Source organism: Pogona vitticeps, chromosome 10 (assembly GCF_051106095.1).
Source record: "Pogona vitticeps strain Pit_001003342236 chromosome 10, PviZW2.1, whole genome shotgun sequence".
Classification (NCBI taxonomy): domain Eukaryota; kingdom Metazoa; phylum Chordata; class Lepidosauria; order Squamata; family Agamidae; genus Pogona; species Pogona vitticeps.
This window is the reverse complement of record NC_135792.1, coordinates 6,979,929-7,002,843: the sequence shown is the minus strand read 5'-3', so window position 1 is coordinate 7,002,843 and position 22,915 is coordinate 6,979,929. Positions and strand designations below refer to the sequence as shown.

General features: G+C 42.2%; 1 protein-coding gene across 1 annotated transcript in view; it reads right to left on the bottom strand.

The window, feature by feature from the left end:
* The window catches only part of CDH13 (cadherin 13), a 692,714-nt gene extending 674,869 nt beyond the window's left edge, over window positions 1-17,845 (bottom strand). The window contains exons 1-2 of the mRNA XM_072980590.2: window positions 17,736-17,845; window positions 9,445-9,516 (exon numbers count right to left, since the gene is read on the bottom strand). The gene's annotated coding sequence lies outside the window, so the exon portion shown is untranslated. The remainder of the gene's footprint in view (window positions 1-9,444; window positions 9,517-17,735) is intronic.
* Window positions 17,846-22,915: the final 5,070 nt, after the last annotated feature.

The following is a 22,915-nucleotide window of genomic DNA, read 5'->3' as shown; positions in this document are numbered from 1 at the left end:
AGCAACTAGAGCAGTGCTTCCCAACCTTGGGTCCCAAAACTCCTGCCAAGCACAGCTAGTGGCAAAGGCTTCTGGGAGCTTTAATCTGGGGACTCAAGGTTGGGAAACACAAGGTTTAGAGTATTTGGTCTGGGAATTAGGAGGACTGGTTTCAAGTGCCCAAGGAACCATAAAACTTATTGCATGGTCTTGGGCAAGTCACAATCTCTCTCTGCATGGCCTACCTCACAGAACGGTTGCACTGATAAAGTGGGAAACCAGAAGACTCATAGACATCACCTTGAGCTCAGTGGAGGAAGGTGGATATAAAAGTAATGAATACAACAAAACAAACAGGGGAAATGGGCAAAGTGTTTCATGTTTTCTCACATTCACATTATGCTAATGTTTATAAGTGCTGATTAAAAATGAACTGAAATGGAATTCTTATGACCCTCTAGTCAGAAAAAAAAAACATTGCTGTCATCATCTTTATCACATTCCCCTCAAGTAGGCTAATATTGGACACACACCGCAGGTGGGGGATGCGTTAGATGCATGAAGTGACCCACTGAATTCTCTAATAGGAGGAAGCTTAACAGGCACTGACAAAGCAGGATTGGGCCATTCCTGCAACCTTCTTAATTTAATTTTTTATTTTAAATTTTGCAGGAATTTCTCATACACATGTGCTGGATTGTTACCCCACCAAAGATACCCATTGTACTGTATCTTCTCCAACAAACAAAATCAACTACCCCTACTCTGATATTTCTTGTATCAGAGGCACACCACATATATTTACTCAGTGTGCATTTGTCTGTGTTTTCAGGGACTTACTCCAGATTACATAGGCACAAGATTGCAGCCTTTCAGACATAGCTTTATATCAACTGTGATATAACCACTAATGGGGAAACCACATAGAATAAACACATGTCCACCTTTCGTAGAGTGATACTCTACAAGTACTCAGCAGTGTTCATGCCAAAGCCACTGGGTATGCTGACGATGAAGTATCCAATAATCTTGGAATAATTTTGCTTCAGCTGGTTAATGCAACAGATTTCTCTTCAGTCGAGCTTTCCACCCAAGCTTCAATTCCTTCGGCAAAGTTAATCCAATTACTGTGCATGTTCTTGTTCACAAATGGAAGAGACACTAGATTTGTGCAGATATGTTTTTGCACAAATTACAGAAACCTCAATGGGGATGGGGGAAAGCTCTAATCCTGTCATACTGGATGCATGTAATCTCACGAAGGTCAAAAGACACTTGATAGTCTAGACCAGTGGTTCTTAACCTTTGTTACTCGGATGCTTTTGAACTGCAACTCCCAGAAACCCCAGTCAGGACAGCTGGTGGTGAAGGCTTCTGGGAGTTGCAGTCCAAAACTCCTGAGTAACCCAAGGTTAAGAACCAGTGGTCTAGACCAGTAGTTCCCCACCTTGGGTCCCCAGGTGTTGTTGGACTACAGCTCCCAGAAATCCTGGCCAGCACAGCTAGTGGTGACGTCTTATGGGAGTTTTAGTCCAAGAACATCTAGGGTTGGGAACCACTGGTCTTTAATCTATCTAAATTTATCTAAACAATAAAGAGAAGACTGGTGAGATCTCATCGGAGCTTTCTTGAAGAATCTAGATGGAGATACCTTCTGAATTTGCTACCTTGGAAATAGTTCTGTGCCTGAGCTATTCCAGTGACAACACTTTTGTGGAACTCTTCAAACAAACTCAATTAGCAAGTGAGGAGGTTTTGCCTAAACATTAGTAAAAACCTGACAGTTAAGAGCTCTTCAAAAGTGGAATAGCCTGACTTAAAGGATAGTAGACTCTCCTTCACTGGAGGTTTTTAAAGTGAGATCAGATACCATCTATCAGGAATTTTTTTGTTTGTTCATTTGTTTATTGAAGATCATCATCAATAGTTTTCTCTTCATCCTTCCTAGTCCTCAGTTGGGACCTAAATCTTTGCCTGGGGTGAGGAATCTAATGGGGTTTCAAAATGCCTTAGCTAGGTGTCTTGTATCTTCGACACAGCATCAATGGACAAAAATGAGTAATTTATTAACTACCATTTCCTCACCACAGAAAGCCCTGAATGACTCATGAGATCAGTTTTCCCAGTGCCAGTTAACCCAGAATTCAAGAGCTTCTGTTCATGTTGCCCTTCATGAGTCTAGGCCAGCAATATCCAGCAGTACCTTCTTACTGGTGGCCCCTCAGCTATGGAATTCTCTCCCAGTAGAGATGCAGTTGTCCCCCTCATTCTTTTCATTGACTTGTCTGACAAAAAAAAAGTATTCACCTATGTAAGCCCACAAGTCATTGGCTGCTCATGGACTGGGATGGGGGCAGGGGGCTCAGCCCACTTTTGAGGGGAGGTATCCACCTCTCCCATCATGAGCAGTCCTCATTTCAGGGGATACACCAGTGCCACATTCTCTTGTTACTTATCTCTGTCCATGAAATTAACATTTTAATAATAGCTTTGAGTTAGTCTGTGCCACCAAGCTGGACCTTACATTCTCCATATATGGCTGCTAACTTTATCTAGGAGTGTGGTCACCAATGAATCAGAAAAGCAGATAGATGCTGATATGACACCAATTCTCACAACTGCACCCTGCGTTCTTTCTGCCCTTTGGAAAGACCCAGGTCCCTTTCAAAGTGTCTGAAATAGTAAATTGAGTGCTGAGGAAACAGCCAGGCCCTAAATTTGCATGTGATGGCTCCATAGTTGTTTGTGGACATTTGTTTTTTAATTTCATGCCATCATCGTGGATATATTATTTGCATTCGAATGGGTATCAGAATGCACCTCCCACTGAGATGAAAGTAATACTGACAGACATCCACATGTTGTATTGTTTTTTTTAAAAAAATCTATAATACCTTCAATGGCTTAGGGCCAGGATATCTGAGGGAGTGGGGGGAAAGCCTCTTCCCACAAGAGTATTTAAAAATCTTGAAGAGAAGGCCCTCTTTGGTGTCCCATGTTGCTCCAAGAGGCTAGGATGGATGGATACAGGAAAAATCACTTTCTCTGCAACAGCATCAAGTTGTAGATCTTGCTCTCAAGGGAAGCTGGGATGTCTTCCTCCGTTGTCAAGAAGCTGGTGGGTGGCCAGAATGGTTTTATTCTATTTAGCCTTTGGTTTTCAAAGTTGGCTTTTAACATTGATTTTAATATATTTCCTTTTAAAAGAGAAAAATATATTTTCAATATATTTTTGAAGGGTTTCACGGCTGGGATCTGATGGTTGTTGTGGGTGTTTTGGGCTCTTTGACCCTGTTCTGAAGGTTGTTCTTCCTAATGTTTTGCCAGTCTCTGTGGAGCCAGAGGTTGGGAGCTTGATTGTCCACTGTGCCTCCCTGACAGGGACCTATAGGACCCCTTCCAGCTCTGCAATGCTAAGAAGATGATGATGATTACCATTGTTTTTATTTCTGGAATTGGATCCTGGTAGGCAAGGGGAAAATGCTAAATACTGTTAAGAAATGATAAACAAACCAACCAACGTGCCATTGTGAGTGACTTCTCCTAGTCTGTGCAAGAGGTGAGACATCCAGAGAGTAATTATTCTGCCACCACAACCTTAACAGGAAGATAACTAGGCAGAATTAGATGTAGAAGGTTTTGGACAGTCGTCTATATCAGCAGAACAATGCTATGTGGAAATTAAGCCCAGTGGAATACTGTGTCATCTGTATGCGCAGGGTAAGGGCAACTTCTGGACTTCAGCAGTATATCTGTTACTTCAAAGCTGTTGATGATAAACGAAGCCTTCACTAAGGAAACGCCCAAGGCAGAATGTGTTGATCCTTTCCAGGGAATGAAAATTGCTGCAATGTGTCACTCATAGGGCATGATACTTGGAGGAAACTTAATTTAATGGACACAACATTTCATCCTCAGAGGCTGTTCTGATTAATTATGCTTTCCTCAGCAATCAGATTTCCCAAATACCTAGAAATTATGAATTACGTGCAGAGCAAATTAAGTAATTTGCCTCTCATTTCGGGGTTTTCTAATTCCATAAAATTCCTGGGGATTTGAGGGGGGAAATAATCACCATGCAATAAAAATATGCAGAGAAAAAGAAAGAGAGGGCTGTCAGAACCAATATTTATGACTGCACGTGACTTGGGAAATTAACAGAAGTATGATTTTTTATTACAGAAAAGAATAACTTTTGGAAGAGGAAATGACTACCAGAATGTTGCATTACAAAGGATTCCTCCCACCCTCTTTTTCATTAGGAGATGATTATGATGAGATTTGCTACCTTGAGGAAAACCAGTAAATTCTGTTCAGGTGAAACAGCTGAAGAATTTCAAGGAAAGAAACGAAAGTTCTCCAAATTGTGCTTAACTTGCCACTAGAGTTTCCTGAAGTAATATTTCAACATAAAATAGGGAACGACTGTCTCTATATGCCATCAGTTTGTTTCCACCTAAGGGTGATCCCGTCAGTTAGTGACTTCCAAGTGGCCTGGGGAGAATTATCTCCTGATAATTTTAAAGGAAGCAAAATAAAGTTTTGGCAGGAAGACAATAAGCTCCCTATACTCAATGGGCCATCTGCAGCAGGGGTAGGCAGTTTCAGTCACTCCAGGGATTGACACCTTTTTATGCGGGGAAGGGGTCTAAGGAGAATCTAGGGGGTGTGAAACCCATAAACTCTCCTTGCTTACAATCTCTTTTGCCCCATGTATGCTTTGACTCCGATTAACTAGCATGGCCTCAGTACCTTCTGCTCTTTGGCCTGACCTGCTTTATGGTAAAGACATGACCATTTGACCTTGGTTTGACCACTGATCTTGCTGTAAGCTCACTCCTTGTCTGGACCGTTGTCTTCTGGTGTATTGATGACCCCTTGTTGACTCTCATATGGTTAAAGATTGGTACTGTGGCCTCACCCATCTCAAATGGGACTCCTATTAACAAAGTTCGAGAATCTTACTTTTAGGGTTATAGATCTCCAAATCGCTCAGCTGGCATGGATGCTTGTCATCCTCAAGGATTCTGGACTTGCATTCCAAAAACAAAAAACCACACAAACAAGCAAAGAAAAAAAAACTCCAGCAAACTCTCTGCTAATGCATCTTCTTTCACTCTATTTGCAAGACATGCTTTGCAAAATCAGAGGAAAGCATGATGGATGTTTTTCCTTGTTTTGTCCCTTTGGCTTCAATTGCTGAAAGGTGGGGGAGGGAAGGCCCATTAAAACTGGCCCCCATTCAGGTGTGTAAGTGGTTCTCTGTGTTAGTAGCCAACTTCCAAGTCAAGAATCCTGTTTTGAAAAATCCCCACGTCACAGGACATTATTGACGTTTCTCCCCAAGCAGCTGGTTTTAAGCATATCATTAATAATTTCAAATCATCCAAGTATGCAGATTACATCCCAGCAAGCAGGTATTTGTAGAAAAAACTGATTAGAAATACTATTAACCTTCACCATTAAAATAATCCTTCAGGAGTGGTCAGACATTGCAAAACTTCACCTAAAACTCATGCTGGATCAGCTCCATGTTTCGTGGGTGCTAATTCTGAGATGTGTTAAATTTTGCAGAGTAGAACAAGATGAGATCATCTGTTGGTGTTTATCATTCCACCGCTGAAAATTCATTTATTCAGCGAAAAACAACAACAACCATTTCATTATATCCAAGGAATGGATCCAAATGCCATTAGCAGCAGCCAGACTGGAGGTAGGAAGACAGCAGGAGGATATAACACTATTTCAGGTTGGCATGCAAGATCAAGGCAGGTTGGTTGAGCCAAAAAAAAAAAAATCATCATTACATGATAGAGATGTCGCTGAATTTTGATCTTGACTGGGTTCCGTCTAGAGCGACCTTTTCCCATTATCCGATGAATTTGCATCTACATGCCTTGCCTGGGACATTAGCATATCTTTGTTGTCTCCATTTTGCCTCTGCCTGCTATGTGGTCGTGCCGGCAGCTGGCCTAGAGAGACATTAGATGGCTCTACAGTTGGACAGTTGTTGTAAAGCAGTGGTGTCAAACTGTGGCCCTCCAGATGTTCTTGGACTTCAACTCCCAGAAGCCTTCACCACCACCTCTGCTGGCCAGGATTTCTGGGAGTTGAAGGCCAAGAACATCTGGAGGGCCACAGTTCGACACCACTGTTGTAAAGGATCCACGGCTGAATAAGTGAGGCAGCAAACAGGTAGGCATGGGGAGGGCAGTCACGGCCATTGAAGGGTTTCAGAGGTTTCTCTGAGTCAGATGGGGTAGCTACCTATCAGGGAAGCTGGCAAGTCTGAGTCCCAAGTCTGAGTCTTTGGTACCAAGTCCCAAGTCCCAAGCCATTAATACAAGCATTTCCCCCACCCCAGAAAAAAAGGGAGTTGAGTCACAGTCACTGGTGCAACTTCAGTCTGACTTGACAGTGAGTCCCACGACTCAAGTTCCCATCCCTGATACTCAGAGATTGCCACAAGGGGACCCCATTTTGCATAGAAGATATTTATATTAATTTAGATGTGCAGCTGAAGGTTTGGAAATGGCACTGCACGTCAAATAGAAATGCACTACCTTTCAGGGGGGGGAAAAAGGCAAAGACTCTAATCTGTTGACTGGTGCCTCCGCTCACTTTCTCTCCCAGGTGCTAACTACTCATAGACATTGCCAAGGTCCCTGCAGCTTAGGATTCTTTAGAGTCACACTTCTTAAGGCTCCTGACTGTGTGGTGTCAAAAATGTCTCCCATGAGAATCTGGAACCTTCTCAGGCAATCATAGGTTAAATCAAAGACAGAGCAAGAAAGTTAAAAAAGAAAGAAGTACTGCAGTACTGCAACATGAAAATATTATGTGTTCAATTATGTAAGCCACCTTGGGTCCTTTTTACAGAAAAAGGCAGTGGAGGGAGGGAGGGAGACAGGCAGACCAGACATCCTCTGTAAAATAGGACACGAGTGAGGATATGATCATAAGGGGGAAATAGATTTCATTTTGGACTGCTTGTGGAACAGTCCAGTCCAATCTCTTTCCTGACAATCACACAGCATATGGGAAATTGCTCTTCAGCCCTACCCTGAGCCATGCTCGAACAGGACCTTTTTTTGGTGCAGCTGTAAAGCTAGAACGTTTAGGCGCTGAGCTGGACTGATTCCACCACACACACACACAGAACGTTCATTTTAACAGACATTGTTCCCTGCAAAATTACCCCCCTTTTGGGCGAGGCCGGATGCTCACCTTTCCTGCTGTCTGACTGCACCCTCGCATTCTGAAGCCTACTGCCGGAGAGCTATGCAGAAAGAAAGCAAAACCATACCCACAGCAATCTTGGCTACACATGATTTCTAACCATTCTGAAAAGATTGCGTAACCATTGTTAACTTTGTCTCTCTCATTGTAATTATAGAAAACTCCATTTCCTCCCAGAACGAAGAAACCAATCTTTGGTCTGGCTCTCAGAAGGAGATTCAATTACCCTAGAATGACATGCAAGAAGATGTAATTCCACCCTGGAGAATATTTACTGTTGTCATGTCGTACACATCATTGAGTCTTCTCTGGAGCCCCAAGAAATCGTTTGGCTTTCACTAGGCTAGCAAGATTTGCTCCTGGATATTTTGGGATGGCTTGAAATGAACATAGCTACTCTGAGCCCAGGAGATTTGGTAATCCATCTTCTTCCCAGATGCCTGGACAAAAACACTTCTAGTATCCGATCTTCTCTTAAAATTACAACAGTTCATGGCGATGCATTCATTGGGTCTAAGAGCTGCCTTCTGGCCCCAGACCACAAATGAAAGGGAGTTAAAGCTTTAGCTGCAGACATCCAGTCACCAAACTCTTATCCTGGATTAGGTGCCAGGCTTAGATAGATGTTTGATGGGATGATAGAGAAGCCTACCATCCCTTCAGTGGCTGCAACAGAGTGAAAGGCAGCATCTCAGAGCTGTTTTCAGGGGGAAAAGTGGAGGCAAATTCATGAAAAGAGGATCTGGCAATTGTTCTCTGCCTGTCCTCTCAGGATCCTGGAATCTCTTCCAGAATTTGATCCCTCTTCCCTTGACTTCACTTTGCCACTCTCTCTTGACCAACTTTGCTTGATCCAACTGGTTAGGTTTAGGACTGTTTCTCAAGCCATATGGAATGCTGTAACTCCTAACCACTTCCCATCTGTGTCAGAACGAGTGGGAAGCAAAGCTGAAGATTTTCAAAAGGGAGAAAGCCACTGTCTGTGAGCTCAAAAGACAAGAAAGAGTTCCCAGTCTACCTATCTGCTGTTCAAGACCTGCCAGCTGAGATGGATGCACCCTTTCCATCACAACCTCCTGAGAGCTTCCTCCCATCCTAAGTGAATGCATGAATAAAACTGCAACCTAAAAGCCATGTTACATGATGCCCTTAGCATATTTTTTAGAAAAGGTGCTCCTTCAAGTGGTGAAAGAGATATGTTCATCATAGCACATAACTGGTTCTCACTTGCATATTACACATGGTTTGTTTTCTGATTGATCATTGGAAGATACACATGGACCTAACAAGTCTTCTTAGAGGAAAGTCTCTTATGGTGGTGAGAGACGGAATCTGGCAATTTCAGGGAGACTGTATTCCAGTTAACATCTAATTTGGCCCTAATTTGACCACAGCCTAAGTATGAGTTTAACTTAAGGGGTAACTGCATTGGCATGCTTGCTTCATGCAGTGTGATGTTCAGGTGAAGCCCTGTCCTGTCTTGTCCATGGAGATTTCACTGTGACTCTGAAGTGTGCTTCTATTTCAGCCTCTTTCAGATAGCACCTTCCACTCTGTACCTTCTCTCCTTTTTTTGACATTCCAGCCATAGTAGTTTTAATTGTCTGAATTCCAGTTCATGGAAACCCTTGGGGTTTTGTGGGTTTGAAGGGCTGAGAAGTAATCTGCCACTTCTTCCCTCTGGTGGTGGCTCTGGGATCACGCAGCTTTGATCAAAGCAGCACAGGCGGCAGGGCACCTAAGATGCTCTGGGTGATCTCAGCTGCCCCACTCTCTTGGGAGGCCCAGAAGGTATTCAGATTCCTGGCTTTGCTACCAGGCAATCTAACCCACTGAGCTACACCAGCTCACATACAACCTTGACATCGCCTTCTTTCTCTCTGTTCTCAGTTTCTATTCCTGGCAACAGCACTGCTAGTGACAGACTCCCCAGACTTTCTCCAGACAGCCCATTCAAGCTCCCCAGTCCTTCCTCCTTTCCTGAACCCAGCATTTGCTTCCATACATTCAGTTGATACTGAGTCCACCTCTGGAGTGGTGTCCACTGCACTCTGTTTTAATTAACCCTTTCTTTCCTACAAATGAGAAAATATATCAGCTTCACTTTGTCCTATCTTTGATTTAAAAAAAAAATTCAAATTCTTTCCATCACAAAACATTTGATTTGCAAATTCAGGCATTCTTCAAAAATAAACTCAAACAGTGCTTTCGTTTATCTGCACTTACCAAATTCCATTGGCACAGGATATTTCCAACAGGTTGTATCTGCCTGCTATATCTGTGTTAGAAGTGAAGAGTCTGCAAGGGGAAACAAAACAGAGGAAGCTGTCCTAATTCAGCACAAACATTGTTGTATATTAGAGACCTGAAACCAAACAAGGAAGCATTTGTAACACAATTTTGAATTCTGGTTAAATTTCTGTAGGTGCACAGCTGAAACTGAAGGATTCACAGAAGATTTGACAGAAGGATTCGAATCCCCCAATTAATTCACCCCTTCTTTTCATTAACTGGCATTTACAGTTTCAGTAACTCGTCTGAGACATGGGAGAAAGAATTTAAAAAGTTTCATCATTTACAATTATACAGACTACAGTAAGCTAAAAACATGACTGCTTCAAGCAACAGGCCTCAACAGACTGACTCCCAATAGACAAAGAGGGGAAGACGGCAGAGCAGAGAAGCAGGGCTCTCTTTGAATCAGAAGCAGAAGAAATGATTGATTTGTGCTGGATAGACGGAGAATCGCCCCAGCTGAGAAAGAATCCCCTCCACCCCCAGCCAAACCTATTAAAGGCAGTATACTAGGTTGCAATAACCCCCAACAGAGTTAAGCACTTTAAAAGTGCTGGGCCTAAATGAAGTAATCTGTCAATTTCTCATTTCTTCCTTAGTTTATTTCATTGCAAGCTCAAATCCACCCCTTTCCAGTTATGAAGCTAATTGTGACATTGGGGAAATCCCTATAAAATAAAACGGTCCTTTCTTTTCATTGTTACAAGGGCTTTGATCTACATCTCACTATTCCTGGTTCCGGATCACTCTTCACTCAATGCTTACTCTTACCATGGAAATTCCTTTCCTTCCAGATTATCTTGCAAGATGCCTCACATAAAACAAAACAGTGAAGGCTCAATCGATAGTGGGCAGTGGGGGCTCAGCTGTGATTCTACATGTTCCCCAGGGATCACTAGAGGTCTAGGAGAGCTGGCTAAGCTCACAGAACACCATTTTTTTCAAATTAGCTCTGGATCTCGTGCATTAAAATGTTGAGGTAAGATACCTTGAGCCAACTAAGCACAGCTGAGCCCATGCCCAAACGAAAATCCAGTTTGTCCCAGAGAAGATGAACTCGGAGCGCGTTCAGCAAAAATAAACTCCATTGTGTCTTTAACGCTTTAGGTGCACGCTAAACTTCCCTTGTCCAATTTTCTCCTTTGATTTTATCAGTGGCATTTTCTCTATTGATAGGGCAAGCAAGAAAAGTTTATTTTCTATGAAAGAATCAGAGTATATCTGGGAAAATCTACAGGAAGGAATCTCCTCATTCATTCAGTCTCCTTATTTTGTATTCAGGGATGAAAAGAATTTTGGTGGAAACCAGTTTCTGGTTGAAGAACATCTATTTCACATGTTCCAAGACACTTCCACAGGACAAAGAGCACCTTCTCTCACCCACATACACATCTGTAAGGTTGACGATGCGTTTCAGAGACTTAAAATGTGGGTGAAACCAGGCGCATGTTTTTAAGAACTCTAAATGCACACAACTGCTATTTAGTCAATATAGTAAGTGAGGAGTATCTAAATAAATGGGTGCATCAAGAAAAGTGGCTCCAGAGAACGTACATGAATTTCCATTCAGAAATTAACAATGATTCACAATCTGAAAGGAATAAAAATGTGAACTCAAGGCTTCTGGGGGGTGAAGTCCAGAATATTTCAGGGTTGCACAATCTCTTACGTTTAAGATGGATTTTTGAAACTTCTAGATGGAAACCACATATTCTACCACTCACCTATGACCTTTCTCAAACATATTTTCCTTCACCTTTTATTCCCCTTATGCCAAATTATATCCTGGAAGTCCTTGCGGGAGGGACCTGTCTGGAATTTTGTAATGCAGCAAGAACATTGATACAACATTTTAGGCAAGGTAGGAAGCTGTTTTATAACGAAACTGAAGCCTTGGTTCTTCTAACTCTGTTGATATTGGCTGCTGTCCAACGTGTCAGATGAGAATTCTTCCTAGCTTTAGCCCTAATCTGTATTCAGGAATTATTGAATCTGGAAGTTTTAATGCAATTAAAAGGAGAGCTTAGTCCTTCTCCTGTGATTGTCCTTTTGCTTATACAATCATCACCAAGTCCAGGTTTGAGTTTCTCTGTAGGATCTTCAGATGAGCAGCAAAATCCAGGGAAATCTGAGTTGTTATTTGCACGGAGAGTCTACAAAGGAGCAACTCTCCTTTTAAGATTCTCTGAGGATCCACTGGCTACTGATCCATTTCTATGTGTGATTTAAAGTGCTGGTTTTAACTTCTAAAACCCTAAATGACTAAGGTCCAAGCTATCTGAAGGATTGTGTCTCCCTTTATGAACCTTTTTTGGGGCAGGCTTTCCTTTAAATGACTGGTTGACCAAAGGGAATTTTTAGAGGGAGAATATTATTCTGTGTTTTACACGTGTGTGGTGTGTGAGTGTGTGAGTGTGTGTGTGACTGTGTGTCTGTGTGTGTGTGATATTGTTCTTATTGTGGGTTTTAATGCTATATTTGTTTAATCATTTTTAATACTGTAACTATTATTTGATTTTTAACCTTGTTTCTTTGAATACCGTAAGCCATCTTGCACGCTTGAGGAGAAAGGCAGCATACAAATATTTTAAACAAACAAACAAATGGTCATGTGAGCCATATGACAACAGAGAGGATGGGGGAGGATGCTCAAAGCTCTGAACATTGTAATGCCTGAATAGGGCCCTGAAGATGCCCACAATTGAATCTGGGATCTTCAGCATGTACGACAGCCGCTTCTTGGATGTCATATTACTGGGGGGGGGGGGGAGTTATTTCCCTTTGACCGGGGAAAGCCTTGCTCCTATTAGTGTCTCCTTTTAGGCAAATGCAGATTTCCAGGCTTTGTGCCTTTTTTTTCTGATGGTTGTCAAGACACCCTTTTCCTGCAAGGACCAAAACCACCTCCCATGTTTGTACTCATTACATCCTTACAGAAGATTTGATCTGTACTGTGTTTCTCAGACCAAGCCAGGCTCACCCACACAGCTTGTTGTCCATTTTTCAACACTCCTGTTACTGCAGTGTATATCTTTCTTTGTGCTCTTGTTCACCCAAGCAGAGTTAAAATCAGTTCATTTGTGAGCTGTTCAGATAAAAAGCAGAGCAAACAAGCCAGAAAAAAAAAAACAAGACAATTACAGTTCAGACTTGGGCGTATTTAGGCTTTGAGAACGGAAGGTTTTTTTAGTTCCTGGAATAAGGCGTATTAGGGAAAACAAGGAAAGAGAACATGATGATACTGATCAAAGCCCTAACGAAGCAGGTCTCAAATTATTGGGCAGAATGACAGGCACACAGTACAGAAGACTTAGTGCTGAAAGAAAACAAAGGTGATCTTAGAGTTTTCAAATCTATAAGATTACTGTGCAGTCAATGTCTACAAATGAATGCACAGGAGACTAAGAAGCTGTTCGTACAGTATGGACACCATGCAGATCCATGAGCCAAACTAGAAAATAACGCTAATTGTGCAGAGGGAATTAATGCAATTAGTGTTTCTGCTGCAGAGTTTTGAATTTCTGCTAAAAATTCCTTTTGATACACAGAAGAAATACAGAAACTCACAGAGGTGAATAGCTACAGGTTCTTCAGCTAGACCACCCCTTTTTCAATAACCGGCACTTACTGTCCTAATAACACCCTGAGACATTAGTAGTAGAAAGAATAAAAAACATTTCATTGCATACAACTATGAACAGATGAAGAGCAAACAAAACAACAACTAACTCAAGTCCAGGAAAGAAAGGGTAAAAAAACACACTTAGTAGAGAGGCGGTGTTCTCTTTGAACTCAGAGGCAGGAAGGAACAATTTGTCAACACCGGTCATCCTGGTCTTGAAAGTTCTGTTCCAGGCACACGTTCTACAGGAAGCACGCACGGTTTTAAAAACGCCAGTTCTGAGGAGCAATAGCTATTTCCCAGTCAATCGACCATACCTCAAAGGCTGTTGTGAGAGCAATATGTAGCCCAGAATTTTGGGTGGATAAACGGAAGCTAAAAAAAAGGAAGAAGGAACCCAACTAGTGTTCAGAGTTCCAGCAACTCTTGCAGTATTTCTCTCTGTACGTATGTGCATCACAATAGCGGTGGTGTCATGTTCTGCAAAATACTCAGGAGATACATGTAACCACCAAGTAGCTATTTTGTATAAGCTGGGCCGTTTCATTTTGAGAAGGGGAAAGGTGTGGCCAAAATACTAAGATCTATCCTACTGTTTTCTGCTCCAGTCCAGTCTCCTCTTGGTCTGAAACACAGCATATTCTGCTACAGCTGTCCCAACCAAGGGTTGACACAAAGCTAATGCCTGTAGCAAAGGTCACACAGAAGCCTTACAGCTATTTGTCAGTGGGTCATTGTTGCACCATCTCCTTTGTATCCACGAGGATGTCATTAATGCTTTTTTTCCTGCTGACCCTGAGTCCCAAAAGATTTCCATGGCTTTGCTTTCAATCAGTGTGCAGGTGAATCTGCCCTATATTTTATAATGAGGTGATCTGGAATATGTGTGTGTGTGTGTGTGTGAGAGAGAGAGAGATCATGGTACAAAATGAAAAGAAAAGAAAAAAGAATTTAGCCTTTATTAGGAAAAGAAACCCCCTCACTTAAAGAAATATGGATGTTTTAGGATGACTTCTATGAACATCTATTGTTCTGCATTAAAAATCCTGTTAGTGCTTTTTTTGGGGTGGGGCCCTTAGGCGTCATTTCCAAGAATTTCCTAATTACTGCTTTGATCACATTCTCTATATACAGTACAGTAGATCCCCTGCCTGTCACAGCATGCCCAAAGCAAAGCTGGTCATGATCAAAACAAAACAAGAGGGGTGGTTTCAATAGCCTAGGTCCATCTTAACCCCATGCCTATTGCTGAAAATCATAATAGCCATGGCAGAGAGATATCGCTTAGGGATAAATTGGATAGACTGTATATATAAGGTCCCAAGTTCAGGGCATATCCAGGCATGACTAGAAAAAGAATCCTGAACCCTTGGACGACCAGCTGTCAGTCCGAACTGACAATAGTTACTAATGGTGTAATTAAGTGGGAGGCAGCTTCTCATGTCCTAATGACTGATTTAGCTCTTTCTCCCCCTTGATTAAATCTAAGAAGCCCAATCTTTCCCTACCGAGCATCTTTCCAGATGTCCTAGACCAGTTGTCCCCAGCCTTGGGCCTCCAGATGTTCTTGGACTACAACTTCACCACCACCTCTGCTGGCCAGGATTTCTGGGAGCTGAAGTCCAAGAACACCTGGAGACCCAAGTCTGGGGACCACTGCCCTAGACTACAGTTCCGATTATCCCTAAGAAGCCTGTGTTGGAGACGGTTGATCATCGTTCAACATACCTGTTTCCAACCTTGGGTCCATCCCAGTGTTCTTGGACTGCAAATCCTAGAAATCCTGACTAGTGGTGAAGGCTTCTGGGAATTTTAGTCCAAGAATGTCTGGGGAAACAAGGTTGGGAACCACTGAGTTAGAAGGACTGTCATGCCTAATGACATCAAGACAGTGGACACGTCACCACCCCATGTTCTAGAATGTGGGCTGCAATTCCCAATGGCTGGGAGCATAAAGAAAAGATGGATCTATTCTATGAGAAGTAAGAAAGCATGGGCTTCTTTTTGTATGTGCCCTCTTTCCCCTCCCAAGGAAGAACAGTACTTCCAGGTACGGCTGTTCCATCAACAGTATTCTTTGTGAGTACTGTCCTAGTAACTAGGAACAGGGGAACATTGATTTTGGTTTCTGTCATTTTCCTGCCCTTAAACTCATTCCATCCTGTGTTCTCATTAGTTTGTGCTTCTTAAAAGAAGCCTGTACGAGCACTCGTGTATATATTTATTCATGTTCATTCTTCTGGATACCCATGGCATGGATGCAGTTTTGCTAGTCGTATATGTTTTCACAAGAATTTTGCCATTTTGCATTTTAGTTTCACTAACATTTACACACACACACTTTCCCAATGCAGGTACTTGGTTGGTCTTCATTTTGTGATGAGAGAACTGCACCTCACAGTTTAGAGAGGTGTGAGGACAAAGGCCAACAATGTTTTGGATCACATATGGGCTCAGAAACTGCAGATCTGATAAATTCACATTAAAATTCTAACTTTAAAAAAACATATAACCCTCCTCCACTGCCACCTGTCTTACCAAATGCACAGCACCAAAATAATTGCCATGTGTAATTATACTGTGTATGTGATTTTGTGCTCTTAAGGGTTTTTTTTTGGGGGGGGGGTATTCTTGTTTTCTTTGTTTCTTTTTTGTATCAGTAGCAATTTTAAAAAGAGTTGCCATACTTCGCTACTCAGAAATTTAAATAAAAACACAATTACCTACACGTACACTTAATACTTCAATGATGCTAAACACTGCTAGAAAGGAAATAATTTATCCTTGACTGACTCTAAAGTGACCCAAGACTCTTGCCTGTGGTTCAAATGTACTTTTTTTATTCCTTTTCTGAGAAAACACAGAAATAACAGACCTTGCACAGATGGGAGAAGACATCTACAGGGAAACAAGACAAGGTCTTGGCTCCTTCACATTTTCCTCTGGTGAGCCCTTGGTTTCTTCCTCAGAGCTCCCAAAGCATCTTTCAGAATGTAGAAAGCTATTTATTGCATGGAAAAAGCACCAGGCACTGAGGGGTAAGTGCATAAGATGCTGCTTCATCCTGGTCCCCAAAGCGCTTCTAGTCTGGAACATTCTTTCTAATTCTGCCTCTTTCTTCTCCTGAGGCTATCCATAAAAGTGCAAAACTCACAAAGACCTCATAAAGTACACCCTGAAATGGGGTGAATGTCTTCCTCAAAAAGTTCACTGAAGTGATACCTAACTATGTCTTCTCTGTTAGGGAGAAGTGCATTCTGGATGTGTGTTTTTTTTTTTTTTTTAACAACAAATTCCATAATCCTCCTTCCTGGGAGTGCTTCATGCAGGATGCAGACTTTGCAGGAACTTAAACTGTACTCATCTGGAGAGAAAGCTCACTGTTTCTAATGTAATGTTTAATTCTTTATTTAATATGTATATATTTATTGAATATGTATATATTGAATATGGATATACTTGCTGTTTTCAGCTTTAAATGTTGTCTTTTTAATGATGTAAGCTGCCTTTGGTCCTTCTTAAGGAGAAAGGTGAGGTAAAAATACTTAAATCAATCTATCTATCTTTACTAGGTTGCTCAAATACACTCCCACACATCACAGTCGGTGAGTACCTCACCACATAGCAAAACCTAAGATTCCTTAGAAGGAAGCCATGGATAATAAACAGTTACCAAACTGGTACAACTGTGTAGCCTAGATACACCTTTAGGAAGGCACAGGCTCAATGGGCATGCTCTGTGTCTACTCAGGAGTAAGTGCTATGGCCGTCAGAGGAGTCTTTGGCCTTATCACTGCCCTTCAGCCTAACTGGTCATGAGATTTTTTTTTAATCATTATTTTTATTTTTAAAGGACATTGGTACCCGATACATCACCCTGAGCTCTTTGGAGGAAGGGCAAGGCATAAAGGCAATAAAAAGAGGTTATTGTTTCTCTGCCTTTCCATACTTGGCTTTGGCTCCCCCCCCCCCCCCGCAATCGATAATGCCTTTATAGACCGTCGGATCATCTTCAAACTTCCCTTCAAACCTCGCCTCTTTTTAAAAGAGTAAATATAGCCCCATTATCGTTATTATTTTTATCTCCAGAAACATTTGGCAAATACACTTCACTCCGCAAAACAGCATTAGATGCTTGCCGGCAGATAAGCCACCTAATTAATCTCTTCAAAGTGTTTTTTGTGTGTTTTATTTTTATTTTTTTAAAGGGAAAAAAAAGCTTGGCTTGGCTTCATCCCATTTCCTGTTCCCTTTCCCCTTCATTTCCAAATATACCTCCGCTCGATGTTATATACCCCTCACCGCAAGTTACGCGGATTTTTTGGAACAAAAATTGCGAAACAGCTAACGAAAATAAACTATTGCACCTCTTCGGGGCCAAAACCCTGCAATGCAAGTTTACCTCAGGAGAAAAGGGGACGCTGCTGTCCCGTTCCCTCAAGCAGAGCATCGCCTTCCACCTCCTTTTTTTTTTTTTTTTTTTTTTTTTTTTTTTTTTTTTTGCTAAGCAGCTTGTGAGGGAACATACACGTCTTTTACACACACACGGTCACTTTGATAATTAACCCTTTTTTGCGCGTGGCATTTGCACAGTTTTTACCTCAGCCGCTTAAGCCTTTGCTCCTCCATCGGCTCAGGTGCGCCCTGCATGCGCACACCTTCCTTTGGGGAAAAAGCCTCGTCCCCGGCCTCTCCTCTTTCCTTCTTCCTCTTGTGGGGATGAATGGCGAAGCAGGGTCAATAAAAGAGGTTGCCCCCCCCCAAAAAAGGCTCACACTCTATGGGGCGCCCGGCTTCATCTTGTGGGGGGAGAGAAAGAAGCGCCCTCTCCAGAGTGAAGGGAAAAGGGGCCCCGGGCGCCCCACCCAGGCCAGGTGTTTTGCTGGCGTCCCTGATTGCGCACAGCCGCGTGGCTGCAGCTGAGGAGGGAAAAGGCGCGAAGGGCGCTGGAGGTTTTCACCTGTGGAGACCCCCCAAGCTGCTTTGCTCCTCTGCTCCCCATCATCATCATCATCATTTGTTTTCAGCAATGGCTTCCATTAAAAGCTGCACCTGCTGAATAGCTGCCATGAGTCCTTTTGAGGAGAAAGGTGGGGTATAAATAAATAAAATGTATAGTCAGTTTCACTCCCAGAAACCCCAGGCAACACAGCTGGTGGTGAAGGCTTCTGGGAATTACACGCCAAGAATATCTGGATTACCCAAGGTTAGGAAGCTCTAGTGCCTAAATCTGTGTCAGTGGTGTGGAATGCTGGGAGCTGCAGTTCAACCTAAACTTCAGGAAGTTACTTTTTGGATTAAAATTCTGAGAATGGCCAATCAGCAGGGTCACAGGAGAGCATAATATTTGCAATTTAGGAAAGAGTGCCTTCTTTGTCACTTCTCCCAAACTCTGGAACTCCCTCCCACAAGAGAACCAGGCTGGCCTCACCTTTGCTATCATTCCACAAGCAGGCAAAGACCTTTCTCTACAGGCAGGGTTTTTCTTAAAGATTGACTGTCTAGGATGGTTTCTGGGTTTTTTGTTGCTTTTACATCTGTTTTAGTCATATTTTTTACCTAACATTTTTAATACGATGTTATTCATTCTGTTCAAACATTTGAGTAAGTCACTGTTTTTAGCTTTTAACGTTGCGTTTTTATTGATGTAAGCTGCCTTGGATTCTGTTTTAGGAAAAGGATGGGGTAAAAATATTTTTAAATATATAAAATAAAAAATAAAGTTAAATTCCCCAAGCTATGCTTCTAACAATTTCTGAGGGACACGGTTGTCCACCCTGGTTCTTTGGAGAGCTGATTGTTATGTGTCTCTTGAGAACATACTATATTTTCTACTCTAGAGTGGCTTTGTTCCAGAGCTACAACATATTTGATTTGGGCCTGCGTAACACTCTGAAGCTTAAGTTCCATCACCATCATCTGTTCACGCTGTCTTGAATTTGTACATAGTGTTAGTCACTGCAAGGATGTCTCGTATATGTTCAACGAAACTGTTCCACACAGAGTGACTGTTTAAGCAACACTGACACGCACGTTAGCATATGCTAAGAAGCTGCATCAGCTCAGCATCACGGCATCCTATTCTTCATGTTGATTGATATTTTCCAGCCCCTGGCAGAGATGAACCATGCAAGCTTAAGGAGGTTGTTTCTCTTCAGAAACAAAACATCTTAATGACAGAACAGGAATGAGAGAAGTCTCAGAAAATGCCTGGGTGTGGTGGACAAAGATTTATGGAAGAAGCTACTGAACAATGAATAATGAATGAAAAGTTCTTTTGTTGACCCAAAGGGTGTGTTAGAATCATGTAATAGGAGAACTCTAGGGGGTCGTCTAAGCCAGTGGTCCCCAACCTTGGGCCTCCAGATGTTCTTGGACTTCAATTCCCAGAAATCCTGGCCAGCAGAGGTGGTGGTGAAGGCTTCTGGGAGTTGTAGTCCAAGAACATCTGGAGCCCCAAGGTTGGGGACCACTGATCTAAGCCAATCTGTTGAAAGGGACCATGATTCAGTGGTACAGCTCATACTTTGCACAGAGAATGACCCACACTCAATTCCCCACAGGTAGTACTAGGAGACCATCCTAGACAGTCTGTGGCAATGTGTATTGACCATCCTGGGCTAGAAGAATCAATCCTCTGTCATGCTATAAGACCACTTCCTACCTTCTTAACCCCTTCCTCCTCTATTCACGGTGCAACGAGCAGCCTCACTGATATATAGTTATGCATCACTGGCTTAAATACTCCACAGCCACAGATAATGCTCCAAAGCACAAGGCTGACTGTTCAATTGCTGGTGTGCTCTAGGTATGCCAAAGCCTCTTAGCTGTTGGTAAGCAGAGAGCATCAGGAATTGGTTATCTCCATAATTAGCCTGATGCTATAGTCTGATGCTATAGTCACTTGAATTTACTGAATTGGGAAGCTGTATGGGTATCCAGAGGTCGTGGAAGGGTGCTGGCTGGATAGCTCAGTGAATTAGGGATCTGACTGCAGAGCTGGAGGTTGGGAGTTCAGTTCCCCACTGAGCCTTCCAAGAGAAAGAGCCAGCCTATGTGGTCTTGGGCAAGCTGTACAGTCCCAGAGGTGCCCCAAGAAGAAGGGAATGGTAAGCCACCACCAAATACTCTCTCCCTAGAAAACCCTGAAGAGAGTCACTGTAAATCAGAATTGACGACATGAAATTATTACGGATAGCCATGATTTTTGGAGCAGAATAGCACTCCCTCTGAGTAGCATAACTCCCCTAATTTGGAAAAGAGATTGTGGAAAAGATATGCAACATCATTGCACCATGACATACCTCATCATGTCTGATTTCAGAAGTTTATCTTAGGATCGGAGACCATCAAGTCATGCCAGGGATCTCCAAAAAGGTTAAGGGAAAAATCCTTCTTGAGACCTTGGTTAAAAAAAAAAAAAACAACCTACAAGACTGGGTTGTATAGACCAATGTTCTGAGTCGGTATAAGGCAGCTTCTCATGTTCTTGACACATTCTGTTTGTTTCTTAGATCTCTTTGTCAATCTGTAACCAGTTAGGTTTTTAACTGAACATCAGGAGCCTCAAGAAATAACCATGTTTGTTTGTTACATTTCTGTCTTAGACTCTGGAACTCCCTCCCACAGGAGAACAGGCTGGCCACAATTTTTGCTGTTCTTCCACAAGCAGACAAAAACCTTTCTCTTCAGGCAGCCTTTCTTTAAAATTACTAGTGGGCCAAGGGGATTATTGTACCCAGCTGTTTTACCTGTGTTTTTAATGTGGCTTTTATTTATGTTTTAATATGTTGGTTTAATTTATTTTTTAAAAAATATTGTTATAATGTATTATTTTAGTGTTTAGCTTCGTTTCTTTGAATACTATTCTTTAGGAGAAGGATACAAGGCATACAAATATTTTAAATAAATAATAAATATCCCAACTCCCTTCAGATAAGTTTGACATACTTGGCTCTCCTCCTTCCCACTTCACCTCACAACACCCTTGTGAGGTAGGCCAGCTGGATAGAGGCAAACAGAATGACTCAAGGCCACCCAATGCATTCCATGGCTCAGTGAACCCGGATCTGACACAGAGTGCCCAGTATGCCTCTCTAACCATTGCACTATAATCTCATCTATTCACATATATGCAAATTCATTGGCCTTATATCTCTTTAGACATGTACAGGTTTGGAAAATGCAGCTGGGATGTTCTAGGTACATCTAGAAGACTGTCTTTGTGAGCCCAGGTTCTTCTGCACATGCACTGACATTTTTAATATATCCGCCATTCAAGCAGAGAAATCTTGATTGTTTAATTTTTCACTGAAGAATTGATTGAATTTGCATTGGAGAAAAACCTGTAATTCTGAAGCAAAATCCATATTTTATATTCCTATGTTTTCAGATAATGTACAGCAGAGAGAACATATATTTTTAGTTAGCACACACCATCTCCAGTTATTTTTTTAAAAATGGTTTTATTATACTAGCTTGTGTTCTCAGATAAATTAAGCAAGTCCTTGGGAAAAAAAATATTTTCTTACCCTTGGCAGCTACTTTTACATTGTAACCTACCCTCTCCCATTAAAAGCCTGTTCTTGTTTCTTGGCGGCTGGCTTTATCTACAAGATGGGACAGGGGATCCATCTGGACCAAGGAAAAATTGTCCAAAATTGGTACAACCTAAAGCAGTATTCCCAACTTTGAGTCCCCAGGAGCCTTCACCACTAGCTTCGCTGGCCAGGGATTATTGGAGTTGTGGTGCAAGAACATATGGAGACCCTAGGTTAGGGAACCACTGCCTTAAGGCATGGAGAAATCTAGACATTACATATCATTATAGACTATGGATAGATTACAGATGTGGACTTCAGACAGAAATTCAGTGGACCCTAAATTTCTAGGATGGATGGATGGATGGATGGATGGATGGATGGATGGATGGATGGATGGATGGATGGATGGATGGATGGATGGATGGATGGATGGATGGATGGATGGATGGATGGATGGATGGATGGATGGATTTCTCAGACATTTCGTGATCTATTTATTCCCTAGAAAACATGCCAAGCAATGCCGGGATATTCCAATTCCTGTATAGAGTAGCACCTTTCCTGTGCAGGATTTGCTGGTAAGGGCCTTTAAGCCACATAGAATTGGGCCATTTTGTGAGCCAAACAATGGATGAGCTCCCAATAAAAGATAACAAGGTAAAATGAGATGCTGAGGGAAGTCTCAGTGAGAATCTTTGGCATCATGAGACTTGGGAAATTACTGTGAATGAGAAATTTACTGGTGAGGTTGAAACGATGTATTCACAGTTTCTTTCTTCTTGGCTGTCACCTGCAATGAGAATAGGCAATTAGGAGATAAGAAGGAGGGAGAGATGGGGAAGAGCAGAGGAGGAGGAAGAGGAAGCATCAGTTTCTGCAGGGAAAAATATATGTTTCTGCATTTAGGCAGGAAAAGCCAGATACACAAATAAACAGCTAGCACAGCAGTGGTACATGCGAAAAGGACCTGAGGGTTTTCATGCACCACAGGCAAAGCATCAGTCAGCAGGCCGATCTAGTAGCAGAAAAAGCTCTGCACTGCATCGACAGAAATGTAATGTCTGAGTCAAGGGAAGAAATAGTAACACTCCTTGCTTTGGATGGATCTCGCTAAAAGTTTTGTGTCCAATTCTAGGCATGACGTTTCCAAGAGAGTATTTCAAGCTGGAACACATCCAGAGAAGGATGACCAAGATGGTGGATGATCTGGAAACCAGCTTCTTTGAGCAATGGTTGA